This window comes from Hyla sarda, unplaced genomic scaffold (genome assembly GCF_029499605.1).
Source record: "Hyla sarda isolate aHylSar1 unplaced genomic scaffold, aHylSar1.hap1 scaffold_621, whole genome shotgun sequence".
NCBI lineage: Eukaryota > Metazoa > Chordata > Amphibia > Anura > Hylidae > Hyla > Hyla sarda.
In genome coordinates, this window is record NW_026610636.1 from 161,561 (window position 1) to 186,326 (window position 24,766).

Below are 24,766 nucleotides of genomic sequence, written 5' to 3' on the forward strand. Positions count from 1 at the left end.
TGAATACATAAAAAGCGACTGTTCAGCGACAGACAAGTCGCATCGGCTGAAAGTAGGCCAGAATGTCAGTCCATGTTGGAGCAGGTTTAGATACAGTCTAAAGTATAGATCTCAAAGTCTGTGCACAGAATTTAGCAAGGGCCTCGCACCTTCTGATGCATCAGGTAGGTGCACAATAGCATAGCCTAACCCTCTGTACTTTGGTCTATATTGATGCGGGACATAGACAGCCAGCTGATGACCAATCCATTAGTGCAATGGATGGCTGGAAGCATTTGTCTTTGCCTTTGCAATACCACAGAAGCAATGCATGGTCAATGTACAGCAATGACACACCTGTGTGAACAGCCAGGAGACCCCCCCCCCCCCCATGTTATGTTACATAGTTACATAGTTAGTACGGTCGAAAAAAGACATATGTCCATCAAGTTCAACCAGGGAATTAAGGGGTAGGGGTGTGGCGCGATATTGGGGAAGGGATGAGATTTTATATTTCTTCATAAGCATTAATCTTATTTTGTCAATTAGGAACATTCAGCACCCACCCGCTATCAAGGCAGCTGCCTATCATGTCATGCCCTACCTGCACAGGTGTGCTGGCTACTCAAATGATCCAATTAAGGAGGCCATTTAGTCAGCAGCAGCAGAAGTCCTGTGCCTGGACGCTCCAACAGCGGCCAGACACAAGCAGAAGCAGCAGAAGCAGCAGCAGCACCACCTTTTGTTTTTTGGCTGCAGCAGCAGCAAGGCCCACAGGGCTGGCTAGCTGGCTAGCCAGCAAGCAGGTAGCAATGAAAGTAGGAATCTTTCTTTTTAACCCTGTAAGGGGGTGGTGCACTGTACCTGAAGATACTGCCATATCGGGTCAATGCATAGGGCGACGGAAGCAAGCTTCGAAATCGGCCCCCGTTCTCAAAAATCCATTTAATATATGGTCCCCAGATAGGGGACGTATCAGATATTAAACTGATAAGAACAGATACTACACTTGATCTTAGCCAAAAGGCCGAGAAGCGATAACCGTGAAAGGGGCGGGCCCAACAAGGTGCCCTTCATGGGCACTATCACTGCTTGCTGTCAGGGAGGCTGCCAGACAATTTTCCATGCACACTCTGGGCTGGGGGGCAGTCAACCACCAGTACACACAGCAGAACCTAAACCCATACCATTATTGCTAAGCAGCAAGACAGGGGCCCATTGCACTCCCACGGGGCCTTTTTAAATGCAATCCATAACCCGGATTTGCCAGGAACCCTTCTTACTCCTCCTACTTGCATGTGACACTGGGCTTAGGATCTGCATAGGAAACACACACACAAGCACACACCTACCTTTGTTGCCTGCAGATGCCTCCTTGGCTGTCCCCAAACGGTATCAAACCAACACCCACGGGAAGCTGTAAGCATAGAGGACATGCCTGCACCCCATTGGACTTACCTGTGTGGGTTAAACCCGGGTTATTTGACAACCTATGGCGGTGATGGTTCTGCTCAGGCAGAGCAGTGCTGATGCTCCTCATAAAGCTGTCGCTGCTGTGAAGGTTCTAGGTGACATCACAAATCCCTATGGTTACATACACAACAAAGCTGGGTTGTTGTTGTTTACACTCTGCAAGGCCTGTGGAAGTGAGTGACATCATAGCACTGTAGTTCTGAGGGTTCTAGATGGATGCAACAATCTCCTGTTGCTTCTATGAAGGCCATAATAGACGACATCACCAAACAGCTCCATAGTCACATACACAGCAAAGGAGAGATGTTGTTTACACCTAGTGATGTCAGTGGTATTGTGTGACATCACAGCACAGTGCTAAGGCTCCTGGGCCTGGACACAGCAGCGGCTGCAATATCTCAACGGAGAATACGTTTATATATATGTGTGTGTGTGCGCGTATATATATATATATATATATATATATATATATATATATATATTTCTCCGCCGAAATCACTTTTAAACCCATTTCCACCTTTTTTTCCCTTCTCTTCCTCTTACTTTTTTTTCACGTTTTTTTACGTTTTTCTCCTTTTCGCCTCTTTTCTGGGCGTATTATTCTTCTTTTTCTTCTTTTTTTTCGTCTAATGCATACCCCATCAGTGCAGCAATGCTTATTCAATACCGCCAGCAGATGGAGACACTGGGGGATAATTTTCTAAGGATTTATACTGATTTTTCCTGTCTGAATTTGTCGCACAGAAAGTTGCAGGCCAAATATGTGTGACATTTCTGCGACTTTAGCTTCTAGAGCATTTTTACAACATTATACATAGGTGCTGAATACATAAAAAGCGACTGTTCAGCGACAGACAAGTCGCATCGGCTGAAAGTAGGCCAGAATGTCAGTCCATGTTGGAGCAGGTTTAGATACAGTCTAAAGTATAGATCTCAAAGTCTGTGCACAGAATTTAGCAAGGGCCTCGCACCTTCTGATGCATCAGGTAGGTGCACAATAGCATAGCCTAACCCTCTGTACTTTGGTCTATATTGATGCGGGACATAGACAGCCAGCTGATGACCAATCCATTAGTGCAATGGATGGCTGGAAGCATTTGTCTTTGCCTTTGCAATACCACAGAAGCAATGCATGGTCAATGTACAGCAATGGCACACCTGTGTGAACAGCCAGGAGACCCCCCCCCCCCATGTTATGTTACATAGTTACATAGTTAGTACGGTCGAAAAAAGACATATGTCCATCAAGTTCAACCAGGGAATTAAGGGGTAGGGGTGTGGCGCGATATTGGGGAAGGGATGAGATTTTATATTTCTTCATAAGCATTAATCTTATTTTGTCAATTAGGAACATTCAGCACCCACCCGCTATCAAGGCAGCTGCCTATCATGTCATGCCCTACCTGCACAGGTGTGCTGGCTACTCAAATGATCCAATTAAGGAGGCCATTTAGTCAGCAGCAGCAGAAGTCCTGTGCCTGGACGCTCCAACAGCGGCCAGACACAAGCAGAAGCAGAAGCAGCAGAAGCAGCAGCAGCACCACCTTTTGTTTTTTGGCTGCAGCAGCAGCAAGGCCCACAGGGCTGGCTAGCTGGCTAGCCAGCAAGCAGGTAGCAATGAAAGTAGGAATCTTTCTTTTTAACCCTGTAAGGGGGTGGTGCACTGTACCCGAAGATACTGCCATATCGGGTCAATGCATAGGGCGACGGAAGCAAGCTTCGAAATCGGCCCCCGTTCTCAAAAATCCATTTAATATATGGTCCCCAGATAGGGGACGTATCAGATATTAAACTGATAAGAACAGATACTACACTTGATCTTAGCCAAAAGGCCGAGAAGCGATAACCGTGAAAGGGGCGGGCCCAACAAGGTGCCCTTCATGGGCACTATCACTGCTTGCTGTCAGGGAGGCTGCCAGACAATTTTCCATGCACACTCTGGGCTGGGGGGCAGTCAACCACCAGTACACACAGCAGAACCTAAACCCATACCATTATTGCTAAGCAGCAAGACAGGGGCCCATTGCACTCCCACGGGGCCTTTTTAAATGCAATCCATAACCCGGATTTGCCAGGAACCCTTCTTACTCCTCCTACTTGCATGTGACACTGGGCTTAGGATCTGCATAGGAAACACACACACAAGCACACACCTACCTTTGTTGCCTGCAGATGCCTCCTTGGCTGTCCCCAAACGGTATCAAACCAACACCCACGGGAAGCTGTAAGCATAGAGGACATGCCTGCACCCCATTGGACTTACCTGTGTGGGTTAAACCCGGGTTATTTGACAACCTATGGCGGTGATGGTTCTGCTCAGGCAGAGCAGTGCTGATGCTCCTCATAAAGCTGTCGCTGCTGTGAAGGTTCTAGGTGACATCACAAATCCCTATGGTTACATACACAACAAAGCTGGGTTGTTGTTGTTTACACTCTGCAAGGCCTGTGGAAGTGAGTGACATCATAGCACTGTAGTTCTGAGGGTTCTAGATGGATGCAACAATCTCCTGTTGCTTCTATGAAGGCCATAATAGACGACATCACCAAACAGCTCCATAGTCACATACACAGCAAAGGAGAGATGTTGTTTACACCTAGTGATGTCAGTGGTATTGAGTGACATCACAGCACAGTGCTAAGGCTCCTGGGCCTGGACACAGCAGCGGCTGCAATATCTCAACGGAGAATACGTTTATATATATGTGTGTGTGTGCGCGTATATATATATATATATATATATATATATATATATATATATATATTTCTCCGCCGAAATCACTTTTAAACCCATTTCCACCTTTTTTTCCCTTCTCTTCCTCTTACTTTTTTTTCACGTTTTTTTACGTTTTTCTCCTTTTCGCCTCTTTTCTGGGCGTATTATTCTTCTTTTTCTTCTTTTTTTTCGTCTAATGCATACCCCATCAGTGCAGCAATGCTTATTCAATACCGCCAGCAGATGGAGACACTGGGGGATAATTTTCTAAGGATTTATACTGATTTTTCCTGTCTGAATTTGTCGCACAGAAAGTTGCAGGCCAAATATGTGTGACATTTCTGCGACTTTAGCTTCTAGAGCATTTTTACAACATTATACATAGGTGCTGAATACATAAAAAGCGACTGTTCAGCGACAGACAAGTCGCATCGGCTGAAAGTAGGCCAGAATGTCAGTCCATGTTGGAGCAGGTTTAGATACAGTCTAAAGTATAGATCTCAAAGTCTGTGCACAGAATTTAGCAAGGGCCTCACACCTTCTGATGCATCAGGTAGGTGCACAATAGCATAGCCTAACCCTCTGTACTTTGGTCTATATTGATGCGGGACATAGACAGCCAGCTGATGACCAATCCATTAGTGCAATGGATGGCTGGAAGCATTTGTCTTTGCCTTTGCAATACCACAGAAGCAATGCATGGTCAATGTACAGCAATGACACACCTGTGTGAACAGCCAGGAGACCCCCCCCCATGTTATGTTACATAGTTACATAGTTAGTACGGTCGAAAAAGGACATATGTCCATCAAGTTCAACCAGGGAATTAAGGGGTAGGGGTGTGGCGCGATATTGGGGAAGGGATGAGATTTTATATTTCTTCATAAGCATTAATCTTATTTTGTCAATTAGGAACATTCAGCACCCACCCGCTATCAAGGCAGCTGCCTATCATGTCATGCCCTACCTGCACAGGTGTGCTGGCTACTCAAATGATCCAATTAAGGAGGCCATTTAGTCAGCAGCAGCAGAAGTCCTGTGCCTGGACGCTCCAACAGCGGCCAGACACAAGCAGAAGCAGCAGAAGCAGCAGCAGCAGCACCTTTTGTTTTTTGGCTGCAGCAGCAGCAAGGCCCACAGGGCTGGCTAGCTGGCTAGCCAGCAAGCAGGTAGCAATGAAAGTAGGAATCTTTCTTTTTAACCCTGTAAGGGGGTGGTGCACTGTACCCGAAGATACTGCCATATCGGGTCAATGCATAGGGCGACGGAAGCAAGCTTCGAAATCGGCCCCCGTTCTCAAAAATCCATTTAATATATGGTCCCCAGATAGGGGACGTATCAGATATTAAACTGATAAGAACAGATACTACACTTGATCTTAGCCAAAAGGCCGAGAAGCGATAACCGTGAAAGGGGCGGGCCCAACAAGGTGCCCTTCATGGGCACTATCACTGCTTGCTGTCAGGGAGGCTGCCAGACAGTTTTCCATGCACACTCTGGGCTGGGGGGCAGTCAACCACCAGTACACACAGCAGAACCTAAACCCATACCATTATTGCTAAGCAGCAAGACAGGGGCCCATTGCACTCCCACGGGGCCTTTTTAAATGCAATCCATAACCCGGATTTGCCAGGAACCCTTCTTACTCCTCCTACTTGCATGTGACACTGGGCTTAGGATCTGCATAGGAAACACACACACAAGCACACACCTACCTTTGTTGCCTGCAGATGCCTCCTTGGCTGTCCCCAAACGGTATCAAACCAACACCCACGGGAAGCTGTAAGCATAGAGGACATGCCTGCACCCCATTGGACTTACCTGTGTGGGTTAAACCCGGGTTATTTGACAACCTATGGCGGTGATGGTTCTGCTCAGGCAGAGCAGTGCTGATGCTCCTCATAAAGCTGTCGCTGCTGTGAAGGTTCTAGGTGACATCACAAATCCCTATGGTTACATACACAACAAAGCTGGGTTGTTGTTGTTTACACTCTGCAAGGCCTGTGGAAGTGAGTGACATCATAGCACTGTAGTTCTGAGGGTTCTAGATGGATGCAACAATCTCCTGTTGCTTCTATGAAGGCCATAATAGACGACATCACCAAACAGCTCCATAGTCACATACACAGCAAAGGAGAGATGTTGTTTACACCTAGTGATGTCAGTGGTATTGAGTGACATCACAGCACAGTGCTAAGGCTCCTGGGCCTGGACACAGCAGCGGCTGCAATATCTCAACGGAGAATACGTTTATATATATGTGTGTGTGTGCGCGTATATATATATATATATATATATATATATATATATATATATTTCTCCGCCGAAATCACTTTTAAACCCATTTCCACCTTTTTTTCCCTTCTCTTCCTCTTACTTTTTTTTCACGTTTTTTTACGTTTTTCTCCTTTTCGCCTCTTTTCTGGGCGTATTATTCTTCTTTTTCTTCTTTTTTTTCGTCTAATGCATACCCCATCAGTGCAGCAATGCTTATTCAATACCGCCAGCAGATGGAGACACTGGGGGATAATTTTCTAAGGATTTATACTGATTTTTCCTGTCTGAATTTGTCGCACAGAAAGTTGCAGGCCAAATATGTGTGACATTTCTGCGACTTTAGCTTCTAGAGCATTTTTACAACATTATACATAGGTGCTGAATACATAAAAAGCGACTGTTCAGCGACAGACAAGTCGCATCGGCTGAAAGTAGGCCAGAATGTCAGTCCATGTTGGAGCAGGTTTAGATACAGTCTAAAGTATAGATCTCAAAGTCTGTGCACAGAATTTAGCAAGGGCCTCGCACCTTCTGATGCATCAGGTAGGTGCACAATAGCATAGCCTAACCCTCTGTACTTTGGTCTATATTGATGCGGGACATAGACAGCCAGCTGATGACCAATCCATTAGTGCAATGGATGGCTGGAAGCATTTGTCTTTGCCTTTGCAATACCACAGAAGCAATGCATGGTCAATGTACAGCAATGACACACCTGTGTGAACAGCCAGGAGACCCCCCCCCCCCCATGTTATGTTACATAGTTACATAGTTAGTACGGTCGAAAAAAGACATATGTCCATCAAGTTCAACCAGGGAATTAAGGGGTAGGGGTGTGGCGCGATATTGGGGAAGGGATGAGATTTTATATTTCTTCATAAGCATTAATCTTATTTTGTCAATTAGGAACATTCAGCACCCACCCGCTATCAAGGCAGCTGCCTATCATGTCATGCCCTACCTGCACAGGTGTGCTGGCTACTCAAATGATCCAATTAAGGAGGCCATTTAGTCAGCAGCAGCAGAAGTCCTGTGCCTGGACGCTCCAACAGCGGCCAGACACAAGCAGAAGCAGAAGCAGCACCACCTTTTGTTTTTTGGCTGCAGCAGCAGCAAGGCCCACAGGGCTGGCTAGCTGGCTAGCCAGCAAGCAGGTAGCAATGAAAGTAGGAATCTTTCTTTTTAACCCTGTAAGGGGGTGGTGCACTGTACCCGAAGATACTGCCATATCGGGTCAATGCATAGGGCGACGGAAGCAAGCTTCGAAATCGGCCCCCGTTCTCAAAAATCCATTTAATATATGGTCCCCAGATAGGGGACGTATCAGATATTAAACTGATAAGAACAGATACTACACTTGATCTTAGCCAAAAGGCCGAGAAGCGATAACCGTGAAAGGGGCGGGCCCAACAAGGTGCCCTTCATGGGCACTATCACTGCTTGCTGTCAGGGAGGCTGCCAGACAATTTTCCATGCACACTCTGGGCTGGGGGGCAGTCAACCACCAGTACACACAGCAGAACCTAAACCCATACCATTATTGCTAAGCAGCAAGACAGGGGCCCATTGCACTCCCACGGGGCCTTTTTAAATGCAATCCATAACCCGGATTTGCCAGGAACCCTTCTTACTCCTCCTACTTGCATGTGACACTGGGCTTAGGATCTGCATAGGAAACACACACACAAGCACACACCTACCTTTGTTGCCTGCAGATGCCTCCTTGGCTGTCCCCAAACGGTATCAAACCAACACCCACGGGAAGCTGTAAGCATAGAGGACATGCCTGCACCCCATTGGACTTACCTGTGTGGGTTAAACCCGGGTTATTTGACAACCTATGGCGGTGATGGTTCTGCTCAGGCAGAGCAGTGCTGATGCTCCTCATAAAGCTGTCGCTGCTGTGAAGGTTCTAGGTGACATCACAAATCCCTATGGTTACATACACAACAAAGCTGGGTTGTTGTTGTTTACACTCTGCAAGGCCTGTGGAAGTGAGTGACATCATAGCACTGTAGTTCTGAGGGTTCTAGATGGATGCAACAATCTCCTGTTGCTTCTATGAAGGCCATAATAGACGACATCACCAAACAGCTCCATAGTCACATACACAGCAAAGGAGAGATGTTGTTTACACCTAGTGATGTCAGTGGTATTGAGTGACATCACAGCACAGTGCTAAGGCTCCTGGGCCTGGACACAGCAGCGGCTGCAATATCTCAACGGAGAATACGTTTATATATATGTGTGTGTGTGCGCGTATATATATATATATATATATATATATATATATATATATATATTTCTCCGCCGAAATCACTTTTAAACCCATTTCCACCTTTTTTTCCCTTCTCTTCCTCTTACTTTTTTTTCACGTTTTTTTACGTTTTTCTCCTTTTCGCCTCTTTTCTGGGCGTATTATTCTTCTTTTTCTTCTTTTTTTTCGTCTAATGCATACCCCATCAGTGCAGCAATGCTTATTCAATACCGCCAGCAGATGGAGACACTGGGGGATAATTTTCTAAGGATTTATACTGATTTTTCCTGTCTGAATTTGTCGCACAGAAAGTTGCAGGCCAAATATGTGTGACATTTCTGCGACTTTAGCTTCTAGAGCATTTTTACAACATTATACATAGGTGCTGAATACATAAAAAGCGACTGTTCAGCGACAGACAAGTCGCATCGGCTGAAAGTAGGCCAGAATGTCAGTCCATGTTGGAGCAGGTTTAGATACAGTCTAAAGTATAGATCTCAAAGTCTGTGCACAGAATTTAGCAAGGGCCTCGCACCTTCTGATGCATCAGGTAGGTGCACAATAGCATAGCCTAACCCTCTGTACTTTGGTCTATATTGATGCGGGACATAGACAGCCAGCTGATGACCAATCCATTAGTGCAATGGATGGCTGGAAGCATTTGTCTTTGCCTTTGCAATACCACAGAAGCAATGCATGGTCAATGTACAGCAATGACACACCTGTGTGAACAGCCAGGAGACCCCCCCCATGTTATGTTACATAGTTACATAGTTAGTACGGTCGAAAAAAGACATATGTCCATCAAGTTCAACCAGGGAATTAAGGGGTAGGGGTGTGGCGCGATATTGGGGAAGGGATGAGATTTTATATTTCTTCATAAGCATTAATCTTATTTTGTCAATTAGGAACATTCAGCACCCACCCGCTATCAAGGCAGCTGCCTATCATGTCATGCCCTACCTGCACAGGTGTGCTGGCTACTCAAATGATCCAATTAAGGAGGCCATTTAGTCAGCAGCAGCAGAAGTCCTGTGCCTGGACGCTCCAACAGCGGCCAGACACAAGCAGAAGCAGCAGAAGCAGCAGAAGCAGCAGAAGCAGCAGCACCTTTTGTTTTTTGGCTGCAGCAGCAGCAAGGCCCACAGGGCTGGCTAGCTGGCTAGCCAGCAAGCAGGTAGCAATGAAAGTAGGAATCTTTCTTTTTAACCCTGTAAGGGGGTGGTGCACTGTACCCGAAGATACTGCCATATCGGGTCAATGCATAGGGCGACGGAAGCAAGCTTCGAAATCGGCCCCCGTTCTCAAAAATCCATTTAATATATGGTCCCCAGATAGGGGACGTATCAGATATTAAACTGATAAGAACAGATACTACACTTGATCTTAGCCAAAAGGCCGAGAAGCGATAACCGTGAAAGGGGCGGGCCCAACAAGGTGCCCTTCATGGGCACTATCACTGCTTGCTGTCAGGGAGGCTGCCAGACAATTTTCCATGCACACTCTGGGCTGGGGGGCAGTCAACCACCAGTACACACAGCAGGACCTAAACCCATACCATTATTGCTAAGCAGCAAGACAGGGGCCCATTGCACTCCCACGGGGCCTTTTTAAATGCAATCCATAACCCGGATTTGCCAGGAACCCTTCTTACTCCTCCTACTTGCATGTGACACTGGGCTTAGGATCTGCATAGGAAACACACACACAAGCACACACCTACCTTTGTTGCCTGCAGATGCCTCCTTGGCTGTCCCCAAACGGTATCAAACCAACACCCACGGGAAGCTGTAAGCATAGAGGACATGCCTGCACCCCATTGGACTTACCTGTGTGGGTTAAACCCGGGTTATTTGACAACCTATGGCGGTGATGGTTCTGCTCAGGCAGAGCAGTGCTGATGCTCCTCATAAAGCTGTCGCTGCTGTGAAGGTTCTAGGTGACATCACAAATCCCTATGGTTACATACACAACAAAGCTGGGTTGTTGTTGTTTACACTCTGCAAGGCCTGTGGAAGTGAGTGACATCATAGCACTGTAGTTCTGAGGGTTCTAGATGGATGCAACAATCTCCTGTTGCTTCTATGAAGGCCATAATAGACGACATCACCAAACAGCTCCATAGTCACATACACAGCAAAGGAGAGATGTTGTTTACACCTAGTGATGTCAGTGGTATTGAGTGACATCACAGCACAGTGCTAAGGCTCCTGGGCCTGGACACAGCAGCGGCTGCAATATCTCAACGGAGAATACGTTTATATATATGTGTGTGTGTGCGCGTATATATATATATATATATATATATATATATATATATTTCTCCGCCGAAATCACTTTTAAACCCATTTCCACCTTTTTTTCCCTTCTCTTCCTCTTACTTTTTTTTCACGTTTTTTTACGTTTTTCTCCTTTTCGCCTCTTTTCTGGGCGTATTATTCTTCTTTTTCTTCTTTTTTTTCGTCTAATGCATACCCCATCTGTGCAGCAATGCTTATTCAATACCGCCAGCAGATGGAGACACTGGGGGATAATTTTCTAAGGATTTATACTGATTTTTCCTGTCTGAATTTGTCGCACAGAAAGTTGCAGGCCAAATATGTGTGACATTTCTGCGACTTTAGCTTCTAGAGCATTTTTACAACATTATACATAGGTGCTGAATACATAAAAAGCGACTGTTCAGCGACAGACAAGTCGCATCGGCTGAAAGTAGGCCAGAATGTCAGTCCATGTTGGAGCAGGTTTAGATACAGTCTAAAGTATAGATCTCAAAGTCTGTGCACAGAATTTAGCAAGGGCCTCGCACCTTCTGATGCATCAGGTAGGTGCACAATAGCATAGCCTAACCCTCTGTACTTTGGTCTATATTGATGCGGGACATAGACAGCCAGCTGATGACCAATCCATTAGTGCAATGGATGGCTGGAAGCATTTGTCTTTGCCTTTGCAATACCACAGAAGCAATGCATGGTCAATGTACAGCAATGACACACCTGTGTGAACAGCCAGGAGACCCCCCCCCCCCCCCCATGTTATGTTACATAGTTACATAGTTAGTACGGTCGAAAAAAGACATATGTCCATCAAGTTCAACCAGGGAATTAAGGGGTAGGGGTGTGGCGCGATATTGGGGAAGGGATGAGATTTTATATTTCTTCATAAGCATTAATCTTATTTTGTCAATTAGGAACATTCAGCACCCACCCGCTATCAAGGCAGCTGCCTATCATGTCATGCCCTACTTGCACAGGTGTGCTGGCTACTCAAATGATCCAATTAAGGAGGCCATTTAGTCAGCAGCAGCAGAAGTCCTGTGCCTGGACGCTCCAACAGCGGCCAGACACAAGCAGAAGCAGAAGCAGCAGAAGCAGCAGCAGCAGCACCACCTTTTGTTTTTTGGCTGCAGCAGCAGCAAGGCCCACAGGGCTGGCTAGCTGGCTAGCCAGCAAGCAGGTAGCAATGAAAGTAGGAATCTTTCTTTTTAACCCTGTAAGGGGGTGGTGCACTGTACCCGAAGATACTGCCATATCGGGTCAATGCATAGGGCGACGGAAGCAAGCTTCGAAATCGGCCCCCGTTCTCAAAAATCCATTTAATATATGGTCCCCAGATAGGGGACGTATCAGATATTAAACTGATAAGAACAGATACTACACTTGATCTTAGCCAAAAGGCCGAGAAGCGATAACCGTGAAAGGGGCGGGCCCAACAAGGTGCCCTTCATGGGCACTATCACTGCTTGCTGTCAGGGAGGCTGCCAGACAATTTTCCATGCACACTCTGGGCTGGGGGGCAGTCAACCACCAGTACACACAGCAGAACCTAAACCCATACCATTATTGCTAAGCAGCAAGACAGGGGCCCATTGCACTCCCACGGGGCCTTTTTAAATGCAATCCATAACCCGGATTTGCCAGGAACCCTTCTTACTCCTCCTACTTGCATGTGACACTGGGCTTAGGATCTGCATAGGAAACACACACACAAGCACACACCTACCTTTGTTGCCTGCAGATGCCTCCTTGGCTGTCCCCAAACGGTATCAAACCAACACCCACGGGAAGCTGTAAGCATAGAGGACATGCCTGCACCCCATTGGACTTACCTGTGTGGGTTAAACCCGGGTTATTTGACAACCTATGGCGGTGATGGTTCTGCTCAGGCAGAGCAGTGCTGATGCTCCTCATAAAGCTGTCGCTGCTGTGAAGGTTCTAGGTGACATCACAAATCCCTATGGTTACATACACAACAAAGCTGGGTTGTTGTTGTTTACACTCTGCAAGGCCTGTGGAAGTGAGTGACATCATAGCACTGTAGTTCTGAGGGTTCTAGATGGATGCAACAATCTCCTGTTGCTTCTATGAAGGCCATAATAGACGACATCACCAAACAGCTCCATAGTCACATACACAGCAAAGGAGAGATGTTGTTTACACCTAGTGATGTCAGTGGTATTGAGTGACATCACAGCACAGTGCTAAGGCTCCTGGGCCTGGACACAGCAGCGGCTGCAATATCTCAACGGAGAATACGTTTATATATATGTGTGTGTGTGCGCGTATATATATATATATATATATATATATATATATATATATATTTCTCCGCCGAAATCACTTTTAAACCCATTTCCACCTTTTTTTCCCTTCTCTTCCTCTTACTTTTTTTTCACGTTTTTTTACGTTTTTCTCCTTTTCGCCTCTTTTCTGGGCGTATTATTCTTCTTTTTCTTCTTTTTTTTCGTCTAATGCATACCCCATCAGTGCAGCAATGCTTATTCAATACCGCCAGCAGATGGAGACACTGGGGGATAATTTTCTAAGGATTTATACTGATTTTTCCTGTCTGAATTTGTCGCACAGAAAGTTGCAGGCCAAATATGTGTGACATTTCTGCGACTTTAGCTTCTAGAGCATTTTTACAACATTATACATAGGTGCTGAATACATAAAAAGCGACTGTTCAGCGACAGACAAGTCGCATCGGCTGAAAGTAGGCCAGAATGTCAGTCCATGTTGGAGCAGGTTTAGATACAGTCTAAAGTATAGATCTCAAAGTCTGTGCACAGAATTTAGCAAGGGCCTCGCACCTTCTGATGCATCAGGTAGGTGCACAATAGCATAGCCTAACCCTCTGTACTTTGGTCTATATTGATGCGGGACATAGACAGCCAGCTGATGACCAATCCATTAGTGCAATGGATGGCTGGAAGCATTTGTCTTTGCCTTTGCAATACCACAGAAGCAATGCATGGTCAATGTACAGCAATGACACACCTGTGTGAACAGCCAGGAGACCCCCCCCCCCATGTTATGTTACATAGTTACATAGTTAGTACGGTCGAAAAAAGACATATGTCCATCAAGTTCAACCAGGGAATTAAGGGGTAGGGGTGTGGCGCGATATTGGGGAAGGGATGAGATTTTATATTTCTTCATAAGCATTAATCTTATTTTGTCAATTAGGAACATTCAGCACCCACCCGCTATCAAGGCAGCTGCCTATCATGTCATGCCCTACCTGCACAGGTGTGCTGGCTACTCAAATGATCCAATTAAGGAGGCCATTTAGTCAGCAGCAGCAGAAGTCCTGTGCCTGGACGCTCCAACAGCGGCCAGACACAAGCAGAAGCAGAAGCAGCAGAAGCAGCAGCAGCAGCACCACCTTTTGTTTTTTGGCTGCAGCAGCAGCAAGGCCCACAGGGCTGGCTAGCTGGCTAGCCAGCAAGCAGGTAGCAATGAAAGTAGGAATCTTTCTTTTTAACCCTGTAAGGGGGTGGTGCACTGTACCCGAAGATACTGCCATATCGGGTCAATGCATAGGGCGACGGAAGCAAGCTTCGAAATCGGCCCCCGTTCTCAAAAATCCATTTAATATATGGTCCCCAGATAGGGGACGTATCAGATATTAAACTGATAAGAACAGATACTACACTTGATCTTAGCCAAAAGGCCGAGAAGCGATAACCGTGAAAGGGGCGGGCCCAACAAGGTGCCCTTCATGGGCACTATCACTGCTTGCTGTCAGGGAGGCTGCCAGACAATTTTCCATGCACACTCTGGGCTGGGGGGCAGTCAACCACCAGTACACACAGCAGAACCTAAACCCATACCATTATTGCTAAGCAGCAAGACAGGGGCCCATTGCACTCCCACGGGGCCTTTTTAAATGCAATCCATAACCCGGATTTGCCAGGAACCCTTCTTACTCCTCCTACTTGCATGTGACACTGGGCTTAGGATCTGCATAGGAAACACACACACAAGCACACACCTACCTTTGTTGCCTGCAGATGCCTCCTTGGCTGTCCCCAAACGGTATCAAACCAACACCCACGGGAAGCTGTAAGCATAGAGGACATGCCTGCACCCCATTGGACTTACCTGTGTGGGTTAAACCCGGGTTATTTGACAACCTATGGCGGTGATGGTTCTGCTCAGGCAGAGCAGTGCTGATGCTCCTCATAAAGCTGTCGCTGCTGTGAAGGTTCTAGGTGACATCACAAATCCCTATGGTTACATACACAACAAAGCTGGGTTGTTGTTGTTTACACTCTGCAAGGCCTGTGGAAGTGAGTGACATCATAGCACTGTAGTTCTGAGGGTTCTAGATGGATGCAACAATCTCCTGTTGCTTCTATGAAGGCCATAATAGACGACATCACCAAACAGCTCCATAGTCACATACACAGCAAAGGAGAGATGTTGTTTACACCTAGTGATGTCAGTGGTATTGAGTGACATCACAGCACAGTGCTAAGGCTCCTGGGCCTGGACACAGCAGCGGCTGCAATATCTCAACGGAGAATACGTTTATATATATGTGTGTGTGTGCGCGTATATATATATATATATATATATATATATATATTTCTCCGCCGAAATCACTTTTAAACCCATTTCCACCTTTTTTTCCCTTCTCTTCCTCTTACTTTTTTTTCACGTTTTTTTACGTTTTTCTCCTTTTCGCCTCTTTTCTGGGTGTATTATTCTTCTTTTTCTTCTTTTTTTTCGTCTAATGCATACCCCATCAGTGCAGCAATGCTTATTCAATACCGCCAGCAGATGGAGACACTGGGGGATAATTTTCTAAGGATTTATACTGATTTTTCCTGTCTGAATTTGTCGCACAGAAAGTTGCAGGCCAAATATGTGTGACATTTCTGCGACTTTAGCTTCTAGAGCATTTTTACAACATTATACATAGGTGCTGAATACATAAAAAGCGACTGTTCAGCGACAGACAAGTCGCATCGGCTGAAAGTAGGCCAGAATGTCAGTCCATGTTGGAGCAGGTTTAGATACAGTCTAAAGTATAGATCTCAAAGTCTGTGCACAGAATTTAGCAAGGGCCTCGCACCTTCTGATGCATCAGGTAGGTGCACAATAGCATAGCCTAACCCTCTGTACTTTGGTCTATATTGATGCGGGACATAGACAGCCAGCTGATGACCAATCCATTAGTGCAATGGATGGCTGGAAGCATTTGTCTTTGCCTTTGCAATACCACAGAAGCAATGCATGGTCAATGTACAGCAATGACACACCTGTGTGAACAGCCAGGAGACCCCCCCCCCCCCCCCATGTTATGTTACATAGTTACATAGTTAGTACGGTCGAAAAAAGACATATGTCCATCAAGTTCAACCAGGGAATTAAGGGGTAGGGGTGTGGCGCGATATTGGGGAAGGGATGAGATTTTATATTTCTTCATAAGCATTAATCTTATTTTGTCAATTAGGAACATTCAGCACCCACCCGCTATCAAGGCAGCTGCCTATCATGTCATGCCCTACCTGCACAGGTGTGCTGGCTACTCAAATGATCCAATTAAGGAGGCCATTTAGTCAGCAGCAGCAGAAGTCCTGTGCCTGGACGCTCCAACAGCGGCCAGACACAAGCAGAAGCAGAAGCAGCAGAAGCAGCAGCAGCACCACCTTTTGTTTTTTGGCTGCAGCAGCAGCAAGGCCCACAGGGCTGGCTAGCTGGCTAGCCAGCAAGCAGGTAGCAATGAAAGTAGGAATCTTTCTTTTTAACCCTGTAAGGGGGTGGTGCACTGTACCCGAAGATACTGCCATATCGGGTCAATGCATAGGGCGACGGAAGCAAGCTTCGAAATCGGCCCCCGTTCTCAAAAATCCATTTAATTTATGGTCCCCAGATAGGGGACGTATCAGATATTAAACTGATAAGAACAGATACTACACTTGATCTTAGCCAAAAGGCCGAGAAGCGATAACCGTGAAAGGGGCGGGCCCAACAAGGTGCCCTTCATGGGCACTATCACTGCTTGCTGTCAGGGAGGCTGCCAGACAATTTTCCATGCACACTCTGGGCTGGGGGGCAGTCAACCACCAGTACACACAGCAGAACCTAAACCCATACCATTATTGCTAAGCAGCAAGACAGGGGCCCATTGCACTCCCACGGGGCCTTTTTAAATGCAATCCATAACCCGGATTTGCCAGGAACCCTTCTTACTCCTCCTACTTGCATGTGACACTGGGCTTAGGATCTGCATAGGAAACACACACACAAGCACACACCTACCTTTGTTGCCTGCAGATGCCTCCTTGGCTGTCCCCAAACGGTATCAAACCAACACCCACGGGAAGCTGTAAGCATAGAGGACATGCCTGCACCCCATTGGACTTACCTGTGTGGGTTAAACCCGGGTTATTTGACAACCTATGGCGGTGATGGTTCTGCTCAGGCAGAGCAGTGCTGATGCTCCTCATAAAGCTGTCGCTGCTGTGAAGGTTCTAGGTGACATCACAAATCCCTATGGTTACATACACAACAAAGCTGGGTTGTTGTTGTTTACACTCTGCAAGGCCTGTGGAAGTGAGTGACATCATAGCACTGTAGTTCTGAGGGTTCTAGATGGATGCAACAATCTCCTGTTGCTTCTATGAAGGCCATAATAGACGACATCACCAAACAGCTCCATAGTCACATACACAGCAAAGGAGAGATGTTGTTTACACCTAGTGATGTCAGTGGTATTGAGTGACATCACAGCACAGTGCTAAGGCTCCTGGGCCTGGACACAGCAGCGGCTGCAATATCTCAACGGAGAATACGTTTATATATATGTGTGTGTGTGCGCGTATATATATATATATATATATATATATATATATATATATATATATATATATATATTTCTCCGCCGAAATCACTTTTAAACCCATTTCCACCTTTTTTTCCCTTCTCTTCCTCTTACTTTTTTTTCACGTTTTTTTAAGTTTTTCTCCTTTTCGCCTCTTTTCTGGGCGTATTATTCTTCTTTTTCTTCTTTTTTTTCGTCTAATGCATACCCCATCAGTGCAGCAATGCTTATTCAATACCGCCAGCAGATGGAGACACTGGGGGATAATTTTCTAAGGATTTATACTGATTTTTCCTGTCTGAATTTGTCGCACAGAAAGTTGCAGGCCAAATATGTGTGACATTTCTGCGACTTTAGCTTCTAGAGCATTTTTACAACATTATACATAGGTGCTGAATACATAAAAAGCGACTGTTCAGCGACAGACAAGTCGCATCGGCTGAAAGTAGGCCAGAATGTCAGTCCATGTTGGAGCAGGTTTAGATACAGTCTAAAGTATAGATCTCAAAGTCTGTGCACAGAATTTAGCAAGGGCCTCGCACCTTCTGATGCATCAGGTAGGTGCACAATAGCATAGCCTAACCCTCTGTACTTTGGTCTATATTGATGCGGGACATAGACAGCCAGCTGATGACCAATCCATTAGTGCAATGGATGGCTGGAAGCATTTGTCTTTGCCTTTGCAATACCACAGAAGCAATGCATGGTCAATGTACAGCAATGACACACCTGTGTGAACAGCCAGGAGACCCCCCCCCCCCCCCCATGTTATGTTACATAGTTACATAGTTAGTACGGTCGAAAAAAGACATATGTCCATCAAGTTCAACCAGGGAATTAAGGGGTAGGGGTGTGGCGCGATATTGGGGAAGGGATGAGATTTTATATTTCTTCATAAGCATTAATCTTATTTTGTCAATTAGGAACATTCAGCACCCACCCGCTATCAAGGCAGCTGCCTATCATGTCATGCCCTACCTGCACAGCTGTGCTGGCTACTCAAATGATCCAATTAAGGAGGCCATTTAGTCAGCAGCAGCAGAAGTCCTGTGCCTGGACGCTCCAACAGCGGCCAGACACAAGCAGAAGCAGAAGCAGCAGAAGCAGCAGCAGCACCACCACCTTTTGCTTTTTGGCTGCAGCAGCAGCAAGGCCCACAGGGCTGGCTAGCTGGCTAGCCAGCAAGCAGGTAGCAATGAAAGTAGGAATCTTTCTTTTTAACCCTGTAAGGGGGTGGTGCACTGTACCCGAAGATACTGCCATATCGGGTCAATGCATAGGGCGACGGAAGCAAGCTTCGAAATCGGCCCCCGTTCTCAAAAATCCATTTAATATATGGTCCCCAGATAGGGGACGTATCAGATATTAAACTGATAAGAACAGATACTACACTTGATCTTAGCCAAAAGGCCGAGAAGCGATAACCGTGAAAGGGGCGGGCCCAACAAGGTGCCCTTCATGGGCACTATCACTGCTTGCTGTCAGGGAGGCTGCCAGACAATTTTCCATGCACACTCTGGGCTGGGGGGCAGTCAACCACCAGTACACACAGCAGAACCTAAACCCATACCATTATTGCTAAGCAGCAAGACAGGGGCCCATTGCACTCCCACGGGGCCTTTTTAAATGCAATCCATAACCCGGATTTGCCAGGAACCCTTCTTACTCCTCCTACTTGCATGTGACACTGGGCTTAGGATCTGCATAGGAAACACACACACAAGCACACACCTACCTTTGTTGCCTGCAGATGCCTCCTTGGCTGTCCCCAAACGGTATCAAACCAACACCCACGGGAAGCTGTAAGCATAGAGGACATGCCTGCACCCCATTGGACTTACCTGTGTGGGTTAAACCCGGGTTATTTGACAACCTATGGCGGTGATGGTTCTGCTCAGGCAGAGCAGTGCTGATGCTCCTCATAAAGCTGTCGCTGCTGTGAAGGTTCTAGGTGACATCACAAATCCCTATGGTTACATACACAACAAAGCTGGGTTGTTGTTGTTTACACTCTGCAAGGCCTGTGGAAGTGAGTGACATCATAGCACTGTAGTTCTGAGGGTTCTAGATGGATTCAACAATCTCCTGTTGCTTCTATGAAGGCCATAATAGACGACATCACCAAACAGCTCCATAGTCACATACACAGCAAAGGAGAGATGTTGTTTACACCTAGTGATGTCAGTGGTATTGAGTGACATCACAGCACAGTACTAAGGCTCCTGGGCCTGGACACAGCAGCGGCTGCAATATCTCAACGGAGAATACGTTTATATATATGTGTGTGTGTGCGCGTATATATATATATATATATATATATATATATATATATATATTTCTCCGCCGAAATCACTTTTAAACCCATTTCCACCTTTTTTTCCCTTCTCTTCCTCTTACTTTTTTTTCACGTTTTTTTACGTTTTTCTCCTTTTCGCCTCTTTTCTGGGCGTATTATTCTTCTTTTTCTTCTTTTTTTTCGTCTAATGCATACCCCATCAGTGCAGCAATGCTTATTCAATACCGCCAGCAGATGGAGACACTGGGGGATAATTTTCTAAGGATTTATACTGATTTTTCCTGTCTGAATTTGTCGCACAGAAAGTTGCAGGCCAAATATGTGTGACATTTCTGCGACTTTAGCTTCTAGAGCATTTTTACAACATTATACATAGGTGCTGAATACATAAAAAGCGACTGTTCAGCGACAGACAAGTCGCATCGGCTGAAAGTAGGCCAGAATGTCAGTCCATGTTGGAGCAGGTTTAGATACAGTCTAAAGTATAGATCTCAAAGTCTGTGCACAGAATTTAGCAAGGGCCTCGCACCTTCTGATGCATCAGGTAGGTGCACAATAGCATAGCCTAACCCTCTGTACTTTGGTCTATATTGATGCGGGACATAGACAGCCAGCTGATGACCAATCCATTAGTGCAATGGATGGCTGGAAGCATTTGTCTTTGCCTTTGCAATACCACAGAAGCAATGCATGGTCAATGTACAGCAATGACACACCTGTGTGAACAGCCAGGAGACCCCCCCCCCCCATGTTATGTTACATAGTTACATAGTTAGTACGGTCGAAAAAAGACATATGTCCATCAAGTTCAACCAGGGAATTAAGGGGTAGGGGTGTGGCGCGATATTGGGGAAGGGATGAGATTTTATATTTCTTCATAAGCATTAATCTTATTTTGTCAATTAGGAACATTCAGCACCCACCCGCTATCAAGGCAGCTGCCTATCATGTCATGCCCTACCTGCACAGGTGTGCTGGCTACTCAAATGATCCAATTAAGGAGGCCATTTAGTCAGCAGCAGCAGAAGTCCTGTGCCTGGACGCTCCAACAGCGGCCAGACACAAGCAGAAGCAGAAGCAGCAGAAGCAGCAGCAGCACCACCACCTTTTGTTTTTTGGCTGCAGCAGCAGCAAGGCCCACAGGGCTGGCTAGCTGGCTAGCCAGCAAGCAGGTAGCAATGAAAGTAGGAATCTTTCTTTTTAACCCTGTAAGGGGGTGGTGCACTGTACCCGAAGATACTGCCATATCGGGTCAATGCATAGGGCGACGGAAGCAAGCTTCGAAATCGGCCCCCGTTCTCAAAAATCCATTTAATATATGGTCCCCAGATAGGGGACGTATCAGATATTAAACTGATAAGAACAGATACTACACTTGATCTTAGCCAAAAGGCCGAGAAGCGATAACCGTGAAAGGGGCGGGCCCAACAAGGTGCCCTTCATGGGCACTATCACTGCTTGCTGTCAGGGAGGCTGCCAGACAATTTTCCATGCACACTCTGGGCTGGGGGGCAGTCAACCACCAGTACACACAGCAGAACCTAAACCCATACCATTATTGCTAAGCAGCAAGACAGGGGCCCATTGCACTCCCACGGGGCCTTTTTAAATGCAATCCATAACCCGGATTTGCCAGGAACCCTTCTTACTCCTCCTACTTGCATGTGACACTGGGCTTAGGATCTGCATAGGAAACACACACACAAGCACACACCTACCTTTGTTGCCTGCAGATGCCTCCTTGGCTGTCCCCAAACGGTATCAAACCAACACCCACGGGAAGCTGTAAGCATAGAGGACATGCCTGCACCCCATTGGACTTACCTGTGTGGGTTAAACCCGGGTTATTTGACAACCTATGGCGGTGATGGTTCTGCTCAGGCAGAGCAGTGCTGATGCTCCTCATAAAGCTGTCGCTGCTGTGAAGGTTCTAGGTGACATCACAAATCCCTATGGTTACATACACAACAAAGCTGGGTTGTTGTTGTTTACACTCTGCAAGGCCTGTGGAAGTGAGTGACATCATAGCACTGTAGTTCTGAGGGTTCTAGATGGATGCAACAATCTCCTGTTGCTTCTATGAAGGCCATAATAGACGACATCACCAAACAGCTCCATAGTCACATACACAGCAAAGGAGAGATGTTGTTTACACCTAGTGATGTCAGTGGTATTGAGTGACATCACAGCACAGTGCTAAGGCTCCTGGGCCTGGACACAGCAGCGGCTGCAATATCTCAACGGAGAATACGTTTATATATATGTGTGTGTGTGCGCGTATATATATATATATATATATATATATATATATATATATATATATTTCTCCGCCGAAATCACTTTTAAACCCATTTCCACCTTTTTTTCCCTTCTCTTCCTCTTACTTTTTTTTCACGTTTTTTTACGTTTTTCTCCTTTTCGCCTCTTTTCTGGGCGTATTATTCTTCTTTTTCTTCTTTTTTTTCGTCTAATGCATACCCCATCAGTGCAGCAATGCTTATTCAATACCGCCAGCAGATGGAGACACTGGGGGATAATTTTCTAAGGATTTATACTGATTTTTCCTGTCTGAATTTGTCGCACAGAAAGTTGCAGGCCAAATATGTGTGACATTTCTGCGACTTTAGCTTCTAGAGCATTTTTACAACATTATACATAGGTGCTGAATACATAAAAAGCGACTGTTCAGCGACAGACAAGTCGCATCGGCTGAAAGTAGGCCAGAATGTCAGTCCATGTTGGAGCAGGTTTAGATACAGTCTAAAGTATAGATCTCAAAGTCTGTGCACAGAATTTAGCAAGGGCCTCGCACCTTCTGATGCATCAGGTAGGTGCACAATAGCATAGCCTAACCCTCTGTACTTTGGTCTATATTGATGCGGGACATAGACAGCCAGCTGATGACCAATCCATTAGTGCAATGGATGGCTGGAAGCATTTGTCTTTGCCTTTGCAATACCACAGAAGCAATGAATGGTCAATGTACAGCAATGACACACCTGTGTGAACAGCCAGGAGACCCCCCCCCCCCCCCCATGTTATGTTACATAGTTACATAGTTAGTACGGTCGAAAAAAGACATATGTCCATCAAGTTCAACCAGGGAATTAAGGGGTAGGGGTGTGGCGCGATATTGGGGAAGGGATGAGATTTTATATTTCTTCATAAGCATTAATCTTATTTTGTCAATTAGGAACATTCAGCACCCACCCGCTATCAAGGCAGCTGCCTATCATGTCATGCCCTACCTGCACAGGTGTGCTGGCTACTCAAATGATCCAATTAAGGAGGCCATTTAGTCAGCAGCAGCAGAAGTCCTGTGCCTGGACGCTCCAACAGCGGCCAGACACAAGCAGAAGCAGAAGCAGCAGAAGCAGCAGCAGCACCACCTTTTGTTTTTTGGCTGCAGCAGCAGCAAGGCCCACAGGGCTGGCTAGCTGGCTAGCCAGCAAGCAGGTAGCAATGAAAGTAGGAATCTTTCTTTTTAACCCTGTAAGGGGGTGGTGCACTGTACCCGAAGATACTGCCATATCGGGTCAATGCATAGGGCGACGGAAGCAAGCTTCGAAATCGGCCCCCGTTCTCAAAAATCCATTTAAAATATGGTCCCCAGATAGGGGACGTATCAGATATTAAACTGATAAGAACAGATACTACACTTGATCTTAGCCAAAAGGCCGAGAAGCGATAACCGTGAAAGGGGCGGGCCCAACAAGGTGCCCTTCATGGGCACTATCACTGCTTGCTGTCAGGGAGGCTGCCAGACAATTTTCCATGCACACTCTGGGCTGGGGGGCAGTCAACCACCAGTACACACAGCAGAACCTAAACCCATACCATTATTGCTAAGCAGCAAGACAGGGGCCCATTGCACTCCCACGGGGCCTTTTTAAATGCAATCCATAACCCGGATTTGCCAGGAACCCTTCTTACTCCTCCTACTTGCATGTGACACTGGGCTTAGGATCTGCATAGGAAACACACACACAAGCACACACCTACCTTTGTTGCCTGCAGATGCCTCCTTGGCTGTCCCCAAACGGTATCAAACCAACACCCACGGGAAGCTGTAAGCATAGAGGACATGCCTGCACCCCATTGGACTTACCTGTGTGGGTTAAACCCGGGTTATTTGACAACCTATGGCGGTGATGGTTCTGCTCAGGCAGAGCAGTGCTGATGCTCCTCATAAAGCTGTCGCTGCTGTGAAGGTTCTAGGTGACATCACAAATCCCTATGGTTACATACACAACAAAGCTGGGTTGTTGTTGTTTACACTCTGCAAGGCCTGTGGAAGTGAGTGACATCATAGCACTGTAGTTCTGAGGGTTCTAGATGGATGCAACAATCTCCTGTTGCTTCTATGAAGGCCATAATAGACGACATCACCAAACAGCTCCATAGTCACATACACAGCAAAGGAGAGATGTTGTTTACACCTAGTGATGTCAGTGGTATTGAGTGACATCACAGCACAGTGCTAAGGCTCCTGGGCCTGGACACAGCAGCGGCTGCAATATCTCAACGGAGAATACGTTTATATATATGTGTGTGTGTGCGCGTATATATATATATATATATATATATATATATATATATATATATATTTCTCCGCCGAAATCACTTTTAAACCCATTCCACCTTTTTTTCCCTTCTC

General features: G+C 46.2%; 11 non-coding genes across 11 annotated transcripts; all 11 read right to left on the reverse strand.

Moving 5' to 3' along the window:
- Positions 1 to 827: 827 nt before the first annotated feature.
- On the reverse strand, positions 828 to 1,018 carry LOC130341485 (U2 spliceosomal RNA). Its single transcript, XR_008881418.1, has one exon. It is a non-coding gene; the product is annotated as a U2 spliceosomal RNA (small nuclear RNA).
- Positions 1,019 to 3,105: 2,087 nt separating this feature from the next.
- On the reverse strand, positions 3,106 to 3,296 carry LOC130341542 (U2 spliceosomal RNA). Its single transcript, XR_008881463.1, has one exon. It is a non-coding gene; the product is annotated as a U2 spliceosomal RNA (small nuclear RNA).
- A 2,080-nt stretch (positions 3,297 to 5,376) lies between these two features.
- On the reverse strand, positions 5,377 to 5,567 carry LOC130341543 (U2 spliceosomal RNA). Its single transcript, XR_008881464.1, has one exon. It is a non-coding gene; the product is annotated as a U2 spliceosomal RNA (small nuclear RNA).
- A 2,071-nt stretch (positions 5,568 to 7,638) lies between these two features.
- Positions 7,639 to 7,829, reverse strand: LOC130341544 (U2 spliceosomal RNA). The gene has a single exon (XR_008881465.1). It is a non-coding gene; the product is annotated as a U2 spliceosomal RNA (small nuclear RNA).
- Positions 7,830 to 9,918: 2,089 nt separating this feature from the next.
- Positions 9,919 to 10,109, reverse strand: LOC130341545 (U2 spliceosomal RNA). The gene has a single exon (XR_008881466.1). It is a non-coding gene; the product is annotated as a U2 spliceosomal RNA (small nuclear RNA).
- A 2,088-nt stretch (positions 10,110 to 12,197) lies between these two features.
- LOC130341546 (U2 spliceosomal RNA) lies at positions 12,198 to 12,388 on the reverse strand. The gene has a single exon (XR_008881467.1). It is a non-coding gene; the product is annotated as a U2 spliceosomal RNA (small nuclear RNA).
- A 2,087-nt stretch (positions 12,389 to 14,475) lies between these two features.
- LOC130341547 (U2 spliceosomal RNA) lies at positions 14,476 to 14,666 on the reverse strand. Its single transcript, XR_008881468.1, has one exon. It is a non-coding gene; the product is annotated as a U2 spliceosomal RNA (small nuclear RNA).
- A 2,081-nt stretch (positions 14,667 to 16,747) lies between these two features.
- On the reverse strand, positions 16,748 to 16,938 carry LOC130341481 (U2 spliceosomal RNA). Its single transcript, XR_008881415.1, has one exon. It is a non-coding gene; the product is annotated as a U2 spliceosomal RNA (small nuclear RNA).
- A 2,106-nt stretch (positions 16,939 to 19,044) lies between these two features.
- Positions 19,045 to 19,235, reverse strand: LOC130341550 (U2 spliceosomal RNA). Its single transcript, XR_008881470.1, has one exon. It is a non-coding gene; the product is annotated as a U2 spliceosomal RNA (small nuclear RNA).
- A 2,088-nt stretch (positions 19,236 to 21,323) lies between these two features.
- LOC130341551 (U2 spliceosomal RNA) lies at positions 21,324 to 21,514 on the reverse strand. The gene has a single exon (XR_008881471.1). It is a non-coding gene; the product is annotated as a U2 spliceosomal RNA (small nuclear RNA).
- A 2,093-nt stretch (positions 21,515 to 23,607) lies between these two features.
- Positions 23,608 to 23,798, reverse strand: LOC130341476 (U2 spliceosomal RNA). Its single transcript, XR_008881410.1, has one exon. It is a non-coding gene; the product is annotated as a U2 spliceosomal RNA (small nuclear RNA).
- Positions 23,799 to 24,766: the final 968 nt, after the last annotated feature.